Source organism: Cyrtonyx montezumae, unplaced genomic scaffold (assembly GCF_038088225.1).
Source record: "Cyrtonyx montezumae isolate F1298 unplaced genomic scaffold, pur_monq_1.0 scaffold_2, whole genome shotgun sequence".
NCBI classification, from domain to species: domain Eukaryota; kingdom Metazoa; phylum Chordata; class Aves; order Galliformes; family Odontophoridae; genus Cyrtonyx; species Cyrtonyx montezumae.
In genome coordinates, this window is record NW_027071936.1 from 25955064 (window position 1) to 25970710 (window position 15647).

A 15647-nucleotide genomic window follows, 5' to 3' on the forward strand; every position below is an offset into this window, starting at 1 on the left:
TGCCAGGTGATGATATAGACACAGGACAGTGAGTTAATAGTCTGCAGGCTGAGGTTCAGGCTGAGTAGGAAATTTTCATAGAGAAAAGCTCTCTCTGGAAATGTGGTCCTTTACAAAGAGCGTGTAGAAAATTCAGCTTCTGAAGCTGCCCTGGACATTGCTTCATTTCTCTTGGAATAAATACCATACAGCATTTTAAAGACCAGATTAGTTCTTTAGCTTTCATCGTTCAGAACTGAGGATTATAGAAAAAAATAATAATAATTCTGGTTTTGAGAGTGGAAACATTGCCTGAAAGTGGAAATTCTGAAGGTAAGAAGAATACATTAGTTCATCTCTCCTTCCCAGTCATCTACTAATAACTGTCCTATTATTACTGCTATTGGCATGAGAAGAAATGTTTTGTGGTATTCTCAGAATAGTTCGTAGGAGATAGAACAGAAAGGGAGACAGCCCTTAATTTCTGTGGATGTCTGTTCAATTGCCTCTCTGAAACTTTAGTGTTTAGTAGTAATTACTCAGATCTAGGCCTGCAAGAAGGTTGCTTCCATATGGACAGCTTTCAGCAACACCGGGGTTCCTGGTTTGTCTTGAGGGGCACAAGCCCAGAGGAGATTGAGTGATTTTACTCTTTAAACCATTATTATTATTACTGTTCATTTCCTCTGCTGAAGTATCTTCAACTGGCTTAAATCTACTTGGAAAATCTCACATTCTTCTTAATGATTAATAGCCATGTTTCGTGGATCAGAACACCAGAATAGACCACTAAATTGAGCATAATGCGTGTTTAAAGCTGAATCCAAGGCACTGCAGTTCTAATATTCCAGATGATGGCAATTTTCACCAACTCACCTCAGTGGAGAATACTAGCAATAATTTCTCTGTGTATCAAGGAATAACTTTTGCAGTGTCAACTTTGTTGTGCCTGGACTTTAGCATGTTTCCATTGGTCCCAAACCAGTGCTGGTTTTTCAAGAGCTCCCTATGAATGTTCATTTCAGTTTGACTAGATTATTTCTTTGAGCTTTTCCCATCCCTGTTTTCTACAGACCTGTGAAAATTATCATACAGCTACGTTTATTTTAATGCATTTACATGTATTTAAATATTCACTACCCAGCTTTGAGTGCTGTCCTGCAGTACTAAAGCTTAAATCAATAAGGAAATAAGGCTCTGTAACAGTGTAAGAAAATGCAGGAATTCTGTTTAAGATATCATGCAGTTCACTTTTAGCAACTTGTTGGCATTACTTTTTTTTTTTTTTTTGCTGCCTGGGCATGCTGTTGGCTCACACCTTGCCATCAGCCAGGACCCCCTGATCCCTTTGTTGATGTAAAGAAGAAAATTTGTTAAGGAAATTCAAAGATGGAGCTGAAAGGTATTATGGGTTCATGGTGTCAGGTGTGCACATCAGACAAGAGGGAGCTGCTCTGTTCACAGTCAAATCTGTGAGTATTACTGTAACATAAGCAATCTTATATGCAGAAACAATTGTGGAAATCTGTGTTTCAGTAGCATTCATTGTGGACTAAAGGGTTTTGTGGCCAAAAGTAGCTTTTTGAGTATCAGCTGGACCTGCCCCAAGAAGAGTTATTTGTCTTGATTCCACAGCACTTGCCCTATCACTTCAGGGTATTTCAGTGCAGCAATGTGATACTTTTGTCACTTGGAATCTTCTTTAACGCAGCTGTACTCCTCTTGCGTGCATGTGAAGCACATGAAGCTTCCTTATGGGATGGAAAAGTGAGTGTCTATTGGAAATAATATCAATTCACATGAGATTTTTTGCTCCTAATGCATTGCTTTTGGCTTCTCTATAGTTGAAAGGGGAGTTTGGTTTTAATTTTTGAAAATCTCTGGAGTTTCGAATGATTATACTATATAAAACATTGTAGTAACTCCTATGAAGTGCAAGTGAAATGCTTTTCTATCACCTGAGTGTTTAGAAAGCCCAGCTGTATAGAATTGGCATGCAACTCTCTTTAGTGCAAACAGGAAAGCTCAGATGAGATCAGGCCCTAGGCAGCACAAAGTCCTGGTCTGCCTGAAGTTTGTAACTTTGAAACTGCCTTTCACTTCTGTTGACTGATAGTGTCTGTACCACAGGCTCGTATTAGGGAAAGTAGAAGCCAAAATTACAATAAAACTGGTGGAAAAAAAAGACCAAACAAATAGAAAACAATTTTTTCCATATTTTGGTAATTAGAACATTTTGCGAACAGCGTTTTCTGTTCTTTCTTTGGAATTTTTGCATGAGGAAAGATCTGTGGGATGAAAATTAGCTGAAGATTCCTGGTCATTGGAGGGAAGTAGTCTAGCAATAGGTAAATGAGGCTTTTAACTGTGAGGAACAGATGTTACAGTGTCTATTTGTCACCTGAGGTTTAATTATGTTAACAGTAAATACATCCATAATATAGCTCTGGAAACTGAGATTTCATCTGCAAGAATCCACCTCAGACAAAAGAGGTACAATATCGTCTATTCTATTGAAAAGTACACAGGTGCCCAGAATCAATCTTCTGTTCCCTTTCTTGGTCACACTGAAGCTGACAGAAAAATCCAGACTGAAAAACACGTGTGCAGATCACCTATGCAAGTAATAGGTCCCAAGGTCCTATTGCAGTATGCAAGTCCCAAAGTCAGGTGAACATGCAGACAGACGTGTTTTAGGGAACTTTTTTCTTTCTTCAACCTTTTCAGGCCTAAGGTAAAGTGAATAACTCATGAAACCCATAATCTGTGGGGACAAGTTATTGTTGCTGTCAATACAGCAGATGCATGTAGAAAAGATCTTTCAACACTTCACGTAACTGGATGCAGTAGTTCAGGGCATTAACATATAAATAGGGGAAAGCCAAGGACTTCAGAGGAGAAAATAAATTATTAACTTCCTATCCATCAACAGTGGTTTCAAAAAATCTGAGAGACTGTTTAAAATCTGGCAGTTTTTAAGATCTTATGGGACCTTATGGGATGAATCATTTAAAGAAGTTCCACTTGAGGAAGTAACTCTTAAAACTTTACTTACCGTGAAGTAGTTGCTTAAATGCATATCATCTCTTTCCTTTGCATGTAATTATTATAGCTAATTATCAAGGAGAGAATGGCTGACAATGTACCCGCTGTTCTTTTTTTCTTTTCTTTTTTTAAGAGTATCTGCACCAGGTAACACAATTATTTATCTTTTAAAAAATTATTTGGTAACAATGGAATATGTATCACCTACAGCCTTCCACCTACCTTTTGTCCCTTTCTTTTCCTTCAACCTTTTGTGCATGTTGTTACTGCATTTTTGAGGAAAAATGAAAGTGTTTTAACTCTTCCATGTCCGTCCGTTCTGTTAGACAAGTATCAGTGATTTCTTCTGTCTTTTAATCTATAATCTTTACTCTTTAATCTCAACTTGGAGTCTATTTTTAGTCAGGTATAGTCCTCTGGAGGACAGGGATAGAGAAGACATGCAAAATATGTATTAGGGTTAATCAATAAATCTCTTGCTTGTGGCAGAAGTATAGTCTCCTTTCTAACTCATGGAGAAACACACAAGCACATGCTTTTACAGTACAAATAGTAATAACAAAAATAAATAATGAGGTCCTGGAAGAAAAACACTCTTAACTATATGGTCTTAGTATTCAGAGCTTGTCCAAAGACTTGAAGTCAATTGACTGTAGCTGCAGTGTTGGTTTTTAATTAGTGGGGTTTTTTTTGTACACTCCAAAAGGGTGCTGGGTGAACTTAGAGCAACATCATGTCCCTTGTCTTTCCAAAAATCCACTTAGCATGAAGCTACATTTCTCATCTCTTGTCTTGTCAATGCAATCTGAAAAAGTTCTGAACATCTCTTTTAACTCGGGCTGCTCTCCTGACTGATCAACTCTACTTGCCCTCTGTAAAGGTAAATGTAGATTAACGGAATAGCTGGAATCCAATTTTTAACTTCTTCAATATTTCAAGTAGATTTACTATCTTCCAACCCATTCATTTGTCACTTTAATAAGTACCTGAAAAGTTAATTCATTAACAGGAATAGCCTGAAAAATTCAGCTTTTTCATTTATTAGCCAGAGAGCAATTGTAATTCAGGTAGCAATAAAGGACTGGTGAAGAAAGAGTAAATGCTTGAATGGCACAGTAAATGTTATTGAACTCATTTCATCTATGGGCTTTAAAATAATTAATCTTGCATTGTTAATAGCTGGAGAGGACTGATCAAGTTTTGTGTTCTTTGGACATTTCAACATAAGGCTATTTATGGCTTCTCAGTGTGGAAGGGCAACACAAGGTTAGAGTTAGAAAAGATTGTGAGTGAAACTAAAATTAATAGATCATTTTTGATGTATTGAAAAAATATTACTTTTCTCATTGCTATATGTTTCTTAGTTTTCTTTCTTTTTTTTTTTTTAAGGAAAAATGAAATTTGTGTGAGAGAATCTCTTCTCTGTTTTTGCTTAGAGAAAGCACACAAAAAACAGAAGAGTGATTGTTTACTTTTTCTATTTTTCAAGCTGCAAAAATTAAAGGCATGTTGAATTGTATCACAAGAGAATGCATGGGAAGGAGAGGGAGGAGAAAAAGACCCGCATGCTATGCTGCAGACTTGGGGCAGAATGACTGGAAAGCTGACTAGCAGAGAAGTTCTTGGTGTGTTGGTTGATAGCCAGCTGAACAAGAGCCAGCAGCATGCCCAGGTGGATAAGAAAGCCAATGGGTCTTGGCTTGTATCAGAAATAGTGTGGCTGGCATAACTAGTGAACTGATTATCACTCTATTCTCAGCTCTGGTGAGGCTGAACCTCGAGTGCTGTGTTTGGTTTTGGGCCCTTCCCTATGAGAAGGACATTGTTCTTTAGTTGCTCAAACATGACCAAAGCAAGCAAGCTGGTGAAGGGACCAGATTTCATAATCCAGGCAAGCATCTAACTTTCACCAAGGACTTCTTGGTGTCTGTTTTGATGTAGGTATTTCCTGCTCACAGCAATTTTATGCCTCTATCCTTGCTGCTACTGAAGTGGCAGCACATTCTGTGTTTGGAGGTAATTAACCTTTGTCTTCTTCAGTTTCCTCACCCACAAAACAATGGAGAGTGTATCCTGCCAAAAATAGTTTCAAACCTTGTTCAGCCTGTCATACCACCAATAAAATGTTGTGTAGATACTACCGAATACACCCCATGATGGTGTGATTTGCTGACAATGAAATGAGAAACGAGGCTGCTTCTGTAGTCCTCTGCATTTTTTTTTTACTGCAGTTGTGGACTAAAATTAGCACTTGGAAATGCTTCCTATTTATTTTATTCAAGGAGTCCATTATACTGAGCACTAGGAAATGCTAATGTTAGAGTTATGGGAGGATTTGCTCATTAAAAAACTGCTCTCCAATGAATGAAATATCTGTGCATTAGCAATTACTTTTTTTAGATGCCAAATGCAACCAAAAAAGCCACTATTGAGAAATATTGCTTGTGTGGAGAAAAAAAGAAAACTCCATCTGATTTATAAAGAGACCAGTAATGGTATCTGCCATCTGAGAACCAACAAGAAATTGTATTTTGTGTGCAGGTTAAATATGCGCATTTAGTTTGACTGAGCTTTAATTATTATTTTTGGAGATGAATATACTACTGCAAAAGGCATCAGACTCTCAACTGGAATTTGGCACTAAGAGCAGGAATTTTCAGTTAAAAAAATGGCTTTTTTTTCCTGTAGTCACAAAGTTATCTCGATTTTACCCTTCTAATTTATATCATGCCTCAAGAATTTCATTGATTCTTACTTTGGCATTACTTTTAATAGGAAGCCCTGGATTCATTGTGCCTAGGTGGAGTACAGAAATGAACATCCAAGAAACAGTAAATTTTCAGTGATGCCTTTGGCTAAACAGAAGCTCCAGGTGGAACACATTTTTGCCTCCCCCCTCCTCCTCCAGCATTTGTGATTATACATACATGCACACTCCACACAGACAAAAATCTTACTTTTTGAGCGTACACAAAGACCGGGCGTATGCAGAAGTTGACACATCTAGTAAAAAGAAATGTCACTAAAAATCACTAGAGTCACTTCTGAAGTTTAGCAAATATCAGAAGTGTCACCATAAGCTGAAAGCAATAGCCAGAAGATGTTGGGTGAATCTGTAAGCGATATGTACATGTGAGACAAATATTGCTGTTGTTCAAACACCTGAAAACATATCCTCATGCACATCTGCATATGCCCACATACGTGCTCATAAATGTTAGGCTTCCAAGACAACAGCGTGTATTAAAGTGAAGGGTGTTGTAGTGCTGTTGGGCTTCCTAATAGTAATGTCAGCCCTTACTGTCATATTCAGTTGAGTTCAGATATTTACCTGAGAATCTCAGATTTTATTAAAAAAAAAAAAAAAAGATTGCTTTTCTTTGTGGGTGCAAAAAAAGGCTGAAATTGTTTCTTCCAGATTTAACTAAGAGAAGCATATCAAATAAGCTTAATTTTGTGTGTGTGTGTGTGTATGTTTCTCAATTGGCTTGTTTTAAGCATGTCACATCTTGAGATCATAATGTCTTCTGTTTGGAAAAACAAAGGTAAACGGTGCTGAAATACTTTGTAATGGCATTTCTTCAGCTTGCTTTATCATGCTAGCATTTGTACAGAAACCTTGTTCGGCAGAGGACCACAAGTCTCTTGGTGGGCCCAAGCAAGCTGTTGAATTGTATGAGCACTTTGCAGAAACAATTTGTTTTCTGATAACTTCTTCAATGAGAAACATGAAAATTTCACTGTGGAGCACTATTGGAAGGGTGCTCTCATATAGAAGAAATACTACTTTGCCACTTTGTGCCACGCAGAAGTGATCCCTGATTCAGTCATTTCAGTGTTGAGTTAGTTTCCCTCCTTGAGCTGTCAGTTAAATGAGAGGATTAGTGATAGGACAAGGGGGGGGGGGGGAGGGGGGTGGCTTTAAACCGTAAGAGGGGAGATATAGGTTATATGTGAGAAAGAAATTTTTTTAGTAAGAGGGTGGTGAGGTGCTGGAACAGGTTGCATGGAGAGGCTGTGGATGCCCCATCTCTGGAGGCACTCAAAACCAGGTTAGTTGGCACTCTGGGTAGCTTGATCAAGAGGCTGGCAACCCTGCCCATTGGCACTGGGGTTGGAACTAGATGATCTTTAAGGTCCCTTCCAACCTATGCCATTCTATGATTCAAGACCCAGTGCTATGGGATTGCATGGGGCATATGGCTTTTGTTTTGCTACTTCTGTTTCCCGCTCTCCTAAGGTAGTATACGGGAGCAACAAGCAAGCATAGGTGAGAAGGCCACTGATCCGTCAGGGAATACACGAGTTTCAACGTCACATTAAATGAATAGCTTACACGATAATAGGGAAACAATGAGATGGGCAGTATGGATTTTGAATTGAACATTTGATTGATTTTCTAATGTTTAGTTAGAGAAACTAGAAGCAGTTTTAAGTAACATAAAGTTCTGTGAAGCAATTGCCATGTTATAGATACTTCAGGAAAAAAAAAGAAACTGAAATGTATTTTGGATAATACAGTTGATATAAAATGTTAAATGATCAATACTGTGTAAAAATTTACATTTCAATACAATTACCATACTGCATATTGAATCAATAGCTTCTTATATAAATAATGGGATAGCTCATTGCTAAAATATGCTATCTGTAATGCCTATTAGACTGTCAGAGTTGGGCTTAATAACATGTGAAGGCTAGTTAAACATTCTATGTACTGTAAAATTCTCAGAGATTTAGTTTATGTGAGTTATCAGCAGGAATACAGTCTCAGCAGTGATGTCTCCCAGGGAAATGACAAATAGGACAGGAGTGGGTTTACCTTTCTCAGCTGAGTAGCTGCTTCCAGCACAGAGATGGTGCTCACCCAGGTTGAAGTGAGACATGTCAGTCCTAGACAGATTCATTTTCCTCTGGAATTTGAGGGAAAGAATAAAGACCTGAGGATGTTGTAACTCTTGTGCAAAAACACATTCATTTTTTGGATGCCAAAGTGTCAGGTATGAAAGGGTAAATGATAGTTACATGCTGAAGTTTGAAAATCCATTAATTTTGAAACATTTCTGTTTTCCTACCTCCCTTACTTCTTTTCCTGCTTGATATTTTCTACTTTGCTTGCATTAAAAGGCTATGTATGTTCATAAGGGTTCATCTGCTTCAGCTATTTATGCCTGTAACTGAAGTCACAATATTGTATTTTTGACATCATAATTATTTCCACCACAACCAACTGCAGTTTTATAAATTGACTTCAAGTAGCGATATAAGCAGCAGCAGCAGATGAGTCCTTAAGAAACTATGATTCTGTCCTTGAAAATATGGAATGAGGATGAACTGCAGAACAAACAATTTGTAAGCAGAATTGTTGGGAAAAGAAGTTTTCCCTTTTGTTTTCTACACTGCTAAGCATCCAGACTACCTCACTATAAGTCAGAGATGGACTCTTAGTTCTTGTCTAGTAAGACTGATCTGGATATACAACCCATATTTGAAATTCACGCTTCCCTAAAACCTATAATAACCACTACGAATGAATTGTGAAAACCTTTCTTTCTGTCAGACTTGACAGTTTGAGAGGTGCCTGGGCTGCACCTGTCCTTAAGTCACCGAAAAGCTTCCAACAACCAGTCATTAATGATTCTGCAAGATGCCTGAGAGGGATGCTTCAACATTTTACTAGAGTATACATCTCAGCAATGAGATGTGGTAGGAAGGCAGGCTTTTCCATGATAGTCTTGGGTTGTGGTATGAAAAAGCAAGGTTGAGTGACTTTAATAGCCTTGGAAATGTAATATGCACTTAAAGATATTCTGTCTAGGTTGAGGAACTGCTATTATGGAATGCAACTTACAAATAAAATCAGAGAGAAGATTTACTTTGCATTCCAAAATTTAGACTGGTAAAAATGCACTCTCCTTCAGCTTATGCTACAATGGAACTGGGTTAATCAGTAGGAAAGCCAGTGATGATGGATTTTATCTTGGTGTAAATGTAAGATGAGAATGTCCTCAATTAAAATAGGGACAGGAACCAGCTAAATACGATTCCTTTGTGCATCATGAGCAGCTTAGCTTGCTTATTAATAACACAGTCAAAATACAGCTGGAAAAGTGAACATTTCAAGTTTTTCAAGATAGTTAGCAGTAGGCAGATGAACAATGGCTAGATATAAAATCCAGTGCATCAGTATGATACACTTGCAAAGAACAGATGCTCTCACCACCAGACCAGAGCATTTTCATATCATAACTTTTGAGACAGTTTAAGCAACAGTTGCATATCCTTCAGGTTCCTCCAGACCTGGAAGCTTGACAGAAATTACTTGTGAACCTACTTGGGAAAGCCAGAAGAATTAAACTCAGTCAGTCTGTCAGGCTGCAAAGATGAGCTCCAGTGTCTGAGCAGTGCTTTGTCAGCAACTAAACCAATGAACACTTGACCTAGGGAGCTGCACACAACCTGTGCCTGGATGCAGGCATATGTCTTGCACTTCCTGTGCTGGACTTTCCTACTAGATTCAGACCAGACTAAGATCATGAGCATAAAGATGTGTGAAAGAGCTATTTCTGGATCCCAGAGCCCACCAGAGAAGGTGAACATATAAAGTCCCTAAATATCAAGTGGAAGGGGTCCGCTACCTTGCAATACAGTCTGTTAGAAAATTCCCAGGCAGAAAAAAATTCTCTCTCACTTCCAGATGCGATGGTCGTATGTTTCCATGGAAACTTGTTCTCTCCTGATGTCTCCAGTGGCAGCTATGCACACACGGGAGGCATCACTGGCAAAAAAAAAAAAAAAAAAAAAGCCCACCAAAGACATGCTCACAGCCCAATCTGGGATTTCTGTGGAAGGAGAGTTGATTTTATTTTATTTTTAATTTATTTTAAAACTTTTTTTTTGTGGTGAATGGTGTTTGACAGGGGAAAAGAGCAGCTTTGCAGCCTGAAACATTTCCAGTTGCTAACTGCTTTCCAGACTATTTTCACAACGCATTAGAGTCCCAGTCTTGGTTCTTAGCCCAGACGAAACAAATGTAGTGGATGACAGTGATAAGGGAGCAGTGAATGGGTAAACAAAATGATCATCTGCCCAAGGTACAGTTTAAGAATTTTTTCTATCATCTGATATTTTTATTATCTTTGAAAAGACCTTTTCTTTTCCTTCTCGCTCTCTGAATTCATCAGTTGGGTTTGGGGTCTTCATTGACCTTCCAGAACAGAAAGTCAGAGGAGAGAAACGTGGCACACATAAAAAGTGAGAAGGGATTTTAGTATGTTTTGGCCCCCCAAAAAATCAGGCATAATCAACGGAACTGGGAAATGCAGATGAATCAACTAAAACTGAAAATAAACTGTCCTCTATTATTCGCAAAATTCAACAAGAGCAAAAAATATGTACCCTTTAGGTAAATACCAACAAATCTATCTGCACCTGAGTAAGTACAAAAGAGAAATAAGTTTCTGGGGTAAGATCTAGCACTAATGCAGTTCCCACTGCCTTTGCTGCATGCAGGATTCGGGTAGAATAGATTCCTTCCAAGGTCATTTACGATGAAAGACAATTGCTGATTTATTCCATTCTCGAGTTTCCAAATGAATAAACTAAATCGCATCTCAGATTTGTTTCGGATCACTTTTGGCTTAACAGTTCTTCACAGCTACAACTTCATTTTCTACATCTTACTTGCTAAAGGAGAGGTGCTATTGTCCAGGCTGTCAAACATAGATTTCTTTAGGTTTTCATTTAACATCACCAATTATCAGCATCATTTTCCTGGCTACAGTGAAAAGTTAATCTGACAGGAATTTTCTTGCTTTGTATTATTTTGCTCTGAGCTCCCTCTCTGAATATGTATCTGTGATGGTGGTGAAAACAGCTTCTGCATGAGATACAGGAATCATACTTTGAATATTGAGGATTAAAGCTTTTATATAGGCCTTCTGTATAAGAAAGAGATCCAAATTTCAGATATGGTTGTAGGAGTCTGTATTTTAAATTTGAGTTTGTGCTTTTGCTCAGAATACTAATTGTGCATATCGAAATAAGCACAAGTTGAGCCATAACATTTCAATTTGAATATACTGTTAAATATTCCAACCGAGCAGAGTACTAAGATGTGTGTACTTAAGGCAAAAGACTTGTAGTGTGAGAGTGGACTGCTTTGCCCTTCATGAAATGATGTGGCTGAATTACATAGTAACGAGCAACAGCAAGTGGTAAAATCTGGTATCTTGGCTGGGTGTCTTCCCTCCCTCCTTCCATGCAAGCTGTTACAAAAGATGGAAAATAGGAATAACTTGTGTGTCTAGAGAAGATGTCTACTAAGTTCAGTTTGTATCAGACAAAATTCCTGTACGTTTATCATATTCTGTTGATCACAGATGCTTTTATTTCTTCAGATATACAATTTCTGAAGACTTCTGTATAATTAAATCCACCCAAAAACTTCTTGAAATGAGTGGAGGGCTTTATGTTGGTGCCAGTGATCTGGGTGAGAAGATGTGAATTCAACTACTGTAAGTCACAGACTTTACCCATTTAATGAAGTTTTCAGTTTTAGTAATGAGTTCTGTCCTTTTCCTGCACGACATGTATTTTCCTCAAGAAAACCATTTGTTGTAAAGATGTACTAGAACTCATGGATCTGTGAGCCAGATACTGTACTGTCTTAATGGGTTCCAGAACAACTTGTTGACTGAGGAAAGGTTCCTATTTCCATCCAAGCTCTAGGATCTAGGCTGTCTGTGCTGTGCCAAGTTGACTGACAGTGTGAGAAGCTCTTTTGATAGCAGGGACAACCATTCTAGTTCAGACTTACTTGAATCATTATGGGACATGATTCAGCTCTACATATTCAAACTTTTTATACTTTGTGTTCAGAAATGGTAAAAGGCTGTGTTTCTTATCTACTCTGTGATGATTTTTTCATGTGAATTTCAGTTTAACATAATTGATGCACTGACCACTGAGGTATTTCTGGAATTAATTAATTGATTTATTTTTTTCTGATGACTGTGGTGTTCACGATCAAGGAACTAACAGGTCTCTTCCTCTCAAACTCTGTGCTTATTCTAAAATTAGAGAGGAAAACAAGCTGTCCTGTAGTTATGAAATCTAAACCAGTTTCTTTTCACAGAATGAATCAATCATCAGCCTAGCTCATTTGAATAAATAAGCTGTGGTACTTCAGCAAACTTTGGTTCCTGTGTTTAGCAAGGACCTTTTGATGATTTGACCTTAAAACTTATGTCAGCAAATATATGTATTACAGCTTTAAAAATTATTTTGGTGAAACAAGACTTTCTATTAAAAAAAATCTTTTTTTTTAACCTATGGCTACATAAAAACTTTTTTTTTGAGGCAACACGTATTTTCCTACTGCTTTCACATGGGGTGTTTCCACTGCCCAGCCTCTGGGGAAAGTTGTCTGATAAGCTGTATAAGCATTGTAGGACCTAACATAACAGAGGTCCCCTCCTGAAATAGTTATGGAAAATGTGAGTTCTCCTAGCCTGAATGCAACACAAAGACAACACAACATCCACTGTCTAGGAAGATCAGGACACAGACTGTGTAAACCCCAGAGAGAGTTCAGTAAGACATATGAGATGAGTGTGTTTACAAAAGGAACTCTGGTGCATTGTCACATCTGGCATCAGAAGCAAGTACATCCTGGTAGGAAGGACAGTTCTCCAGCCTACAAGGGTAAGGTTTACTTGCCCTTTCCAATACATTAAAAAATGTGAGCTGAAGGCGCTGTTCCTGGTCATATCAATATAGCATCCGTGAATGACAGCATACATGAAAGATAATGACAACATATCCCATTGAAATACTGTGTGACAGCCTACATGAAATGCAACAGGGAGACAATTTGTCCATTAATGTTACTGGTTACTCGTTTCTTCCCTCAGAGAAATGCAAGTCGTATCGCAAGGAAAACATAATCCATTTAATGAAGAAAGCCAGTGCTCATATCCCTAGGCAGCACAAGCGCTTCTGAGTGCAGAAATCCATAATGGTGGGCTCAGCAGTAGTGAGATGAAAGATCCATTGCCAACTCCCTGGTGCCCTTTCATATTTCTTATTTCTTGTACCACTCATCTACAACGCTGTTCTGGATGCAGTTTAATTGTGTTTACTTTATTGAATGGCTTTGAAAAGCTAAACAGATAATGTCACCTTTGCAGCTTAGTGAGGAGTTCTGCACAGAAAGTAAAACTTGAAATTTGCTTTTCATTTGTATTGCAGTGTTTATTCCAGCCCTGCTACTCCTGTTCTTCCTACCACAGACTTGCTTGATTTTGTTGTGTGTGGAAATACCTTCAAAAGCTCATGTAAAGCAAATGGTCTTTGCTTGATGACCTGATTGTAAAGAAAGTGCAGTGCTCTCCACAAAGCTTTTCCTTTCTGTGGGGGGTGCATTGGGCGGGGTTCAGCCTTCCAGTAGTTGGAAAGGGCCTGCAGAGAAGCTGGAGAGGGACTCTTATCAGGGAGCATAGTGCCTAGGACAAGGGGGAATGGCTTTAAACTAAAAGAGGAGAGATTTAGGTTAGATGTGAGGTGGAAATTCTTTACTCATTGGTTGGGGAGGCACTGGCACAGGCTGCCCAGAGCAGCTGTGGATGCCCCATCCCTGGAGGTGCCCAAGGGTAGGTTGCATGGGGCTCTGGGCGGCCTGTGCTGGTGGGGGGCAATCCTGCCCATGGCAGGGACTGGGGCTAGATGGGCTTAAAAGTCCCTTCCATCCTAAGCCATTCTCTGATTCTATATGTTAAATTTCACTACACATCCATGCAATCTTGGCATGTGCCTGTTTGTCCTAGATTTCAAACATTCCTACTATAGCCGGGCGGCTAGATATTTGAAAAGTCCAGGTCGGTGCACTACAAGGATCATAGGAGGATTAATATTAAAGCTGTGTAGTCTTCCATGGTAAATCTTTACTGTGCATTGTGCTTTGGTAGAGTCAGGAAGTGGCAACATTCATGCTTTGCACGCTTCTCTGTTGCACAAATAAATCCATCAGACACCTGGGGAGTCTGACTCTTTCTTTGTTTATTCACTCATGGGAAAATTGACAAGCAGATCAAACAAAGGGCTGTATGAACTTGTTCTGCTAATGCTGAGACAAGGTACTCAAATAACAATTGTGTTATGCCTTCCTTTTATTTTTCTGAAAGTATTTGGGAAAGAAGAGAAAAACAAGTTTGCAGAATTGGTGATAGATACAGGGACAGGCAAAATTGCAAGGGTAAGGTTTATTTTGGCAAAAATAGAAGAGCTAGACCAGGGGAAGAAGGTAGATTTTTTTCCCCCTTAATAATATAGAAATCTGTTGAAGCAAAATAAATGCTTGAGAATTTGAAAAAATAAAATAGAATTAAAAAATATATATACTGAACCCAAATAATTTTTAGTACATTCTTTCATGTTTTGCACTTATTTCTAAATTCTGTAATTAATGTAGCTTCTGTCATTTTGATTTTTTTCAAATTATCAAATGTTACACACCTTTGGACAACTGGACAATTGAAACCTTTGCAACTATATGCCAGGTAGATACTGAAATACATGAAGAGACCAACAGAGGCATATGGGCATAAAAAATCCTTCAAGTGGAAGTTTGAACTGAAAAAGGGAATTTTGAGAAAGGGGACATCAATGAAGGAAGATCAGAGAGGGTCTTTTAAAAAGAGTATAGAGAAAGGAGAGGAAAGTAGCTGCTGAGGCCCACATAGGAAAAGGCTGTTTGCAAAGACTCACAGGTGAGGTACTAGGTGGTAGCTGCTCTGTTGGTTAGAGTTAAGTGCTGGTGATCTGACACAAGACAGGGAAGGAAATGGACATGGCTGTATGCTTCTCCAGTGCTGACAGAATTATGTCTAAACGTATTGTTTGTCTGCTTCTGTTTGAGCATTCTAAACCATGCTTTTGTATACCCAGATTAGTCCAGTTCTCTAGGGTGAAAATTGTATAAGAAGAAGAGCCTGTTCACATTCAAGGAAATGTCTGTAGTTTCCTAGGGTCTTAAGGAACTGGAACTTAAGTCATCTACAGCCATCAAGCTTGATCTTTATCATCTCAGTAGATCTGCAACAGAGCATTTCAACATGTGTAAGTTTATCAAAGAGGACCCTTTCTGCAGAAGCTCTATATTAAACTCTCATTTTGCCTGGAATGGTATTGGTGCTCTGCCATTTTATCCAAGCTGCATAGGAGATGAATACTTACTAGTTCCATTTTAATGAAACAGAAGTAAGAACTAAACGTGATGGGCCATTATTCCTGTAAGAGTTTAGTTTTTTAAAGAGACATCATTGTGGTTAATATCATTATGTCAGGTTGAAACTAGGTCAAGTTTTGCCAGTGAATGTCTGGTGTTGGCCCACTGTGACTCAGTGAAACTCTACATTCTTTTTCTTGCACATTCTGAGGGGAAAGCTACATGAAATTGCTGGCTTCTCTGAATCCTAAGCTGTTGTTCTGTGAGGTTTGGTAAAGTGATTTGCCTGAAAAGATAGCCTGAGTAAACATGCAAGGCAGGTGAACAACCTATTTCTTTGAAAGACCTATTTTCAGTAGAAGCATCAATGCTGTGGAGGGATGAAGGTGCTGTGCTG

The 15647-nt window shown here is 38.5% G+C and overlaps 1 long non-coding RNA gene across 1 annotated transcript in view; it reads left to right on the top strand.

The window, feature by feature from the left end:
* Positions 1 to 11484: 11484 nt before the first annotated feature.
* Positions 11485 to 15647, top strand: part of LOC136048441 (uncharacterized) — a 104861-nt gene continuing 100698 nt past the window's right edge. Inside the window, exon 1 of the long non-coding RNA XR_010622176.1 lies at positions 11485 to 11540. This is a non-coding gene — a long non-coding RNA (uncharacterized LOC136048441). The remainder of the gene's footprint in view (positions 11541 to 15647) is intronic.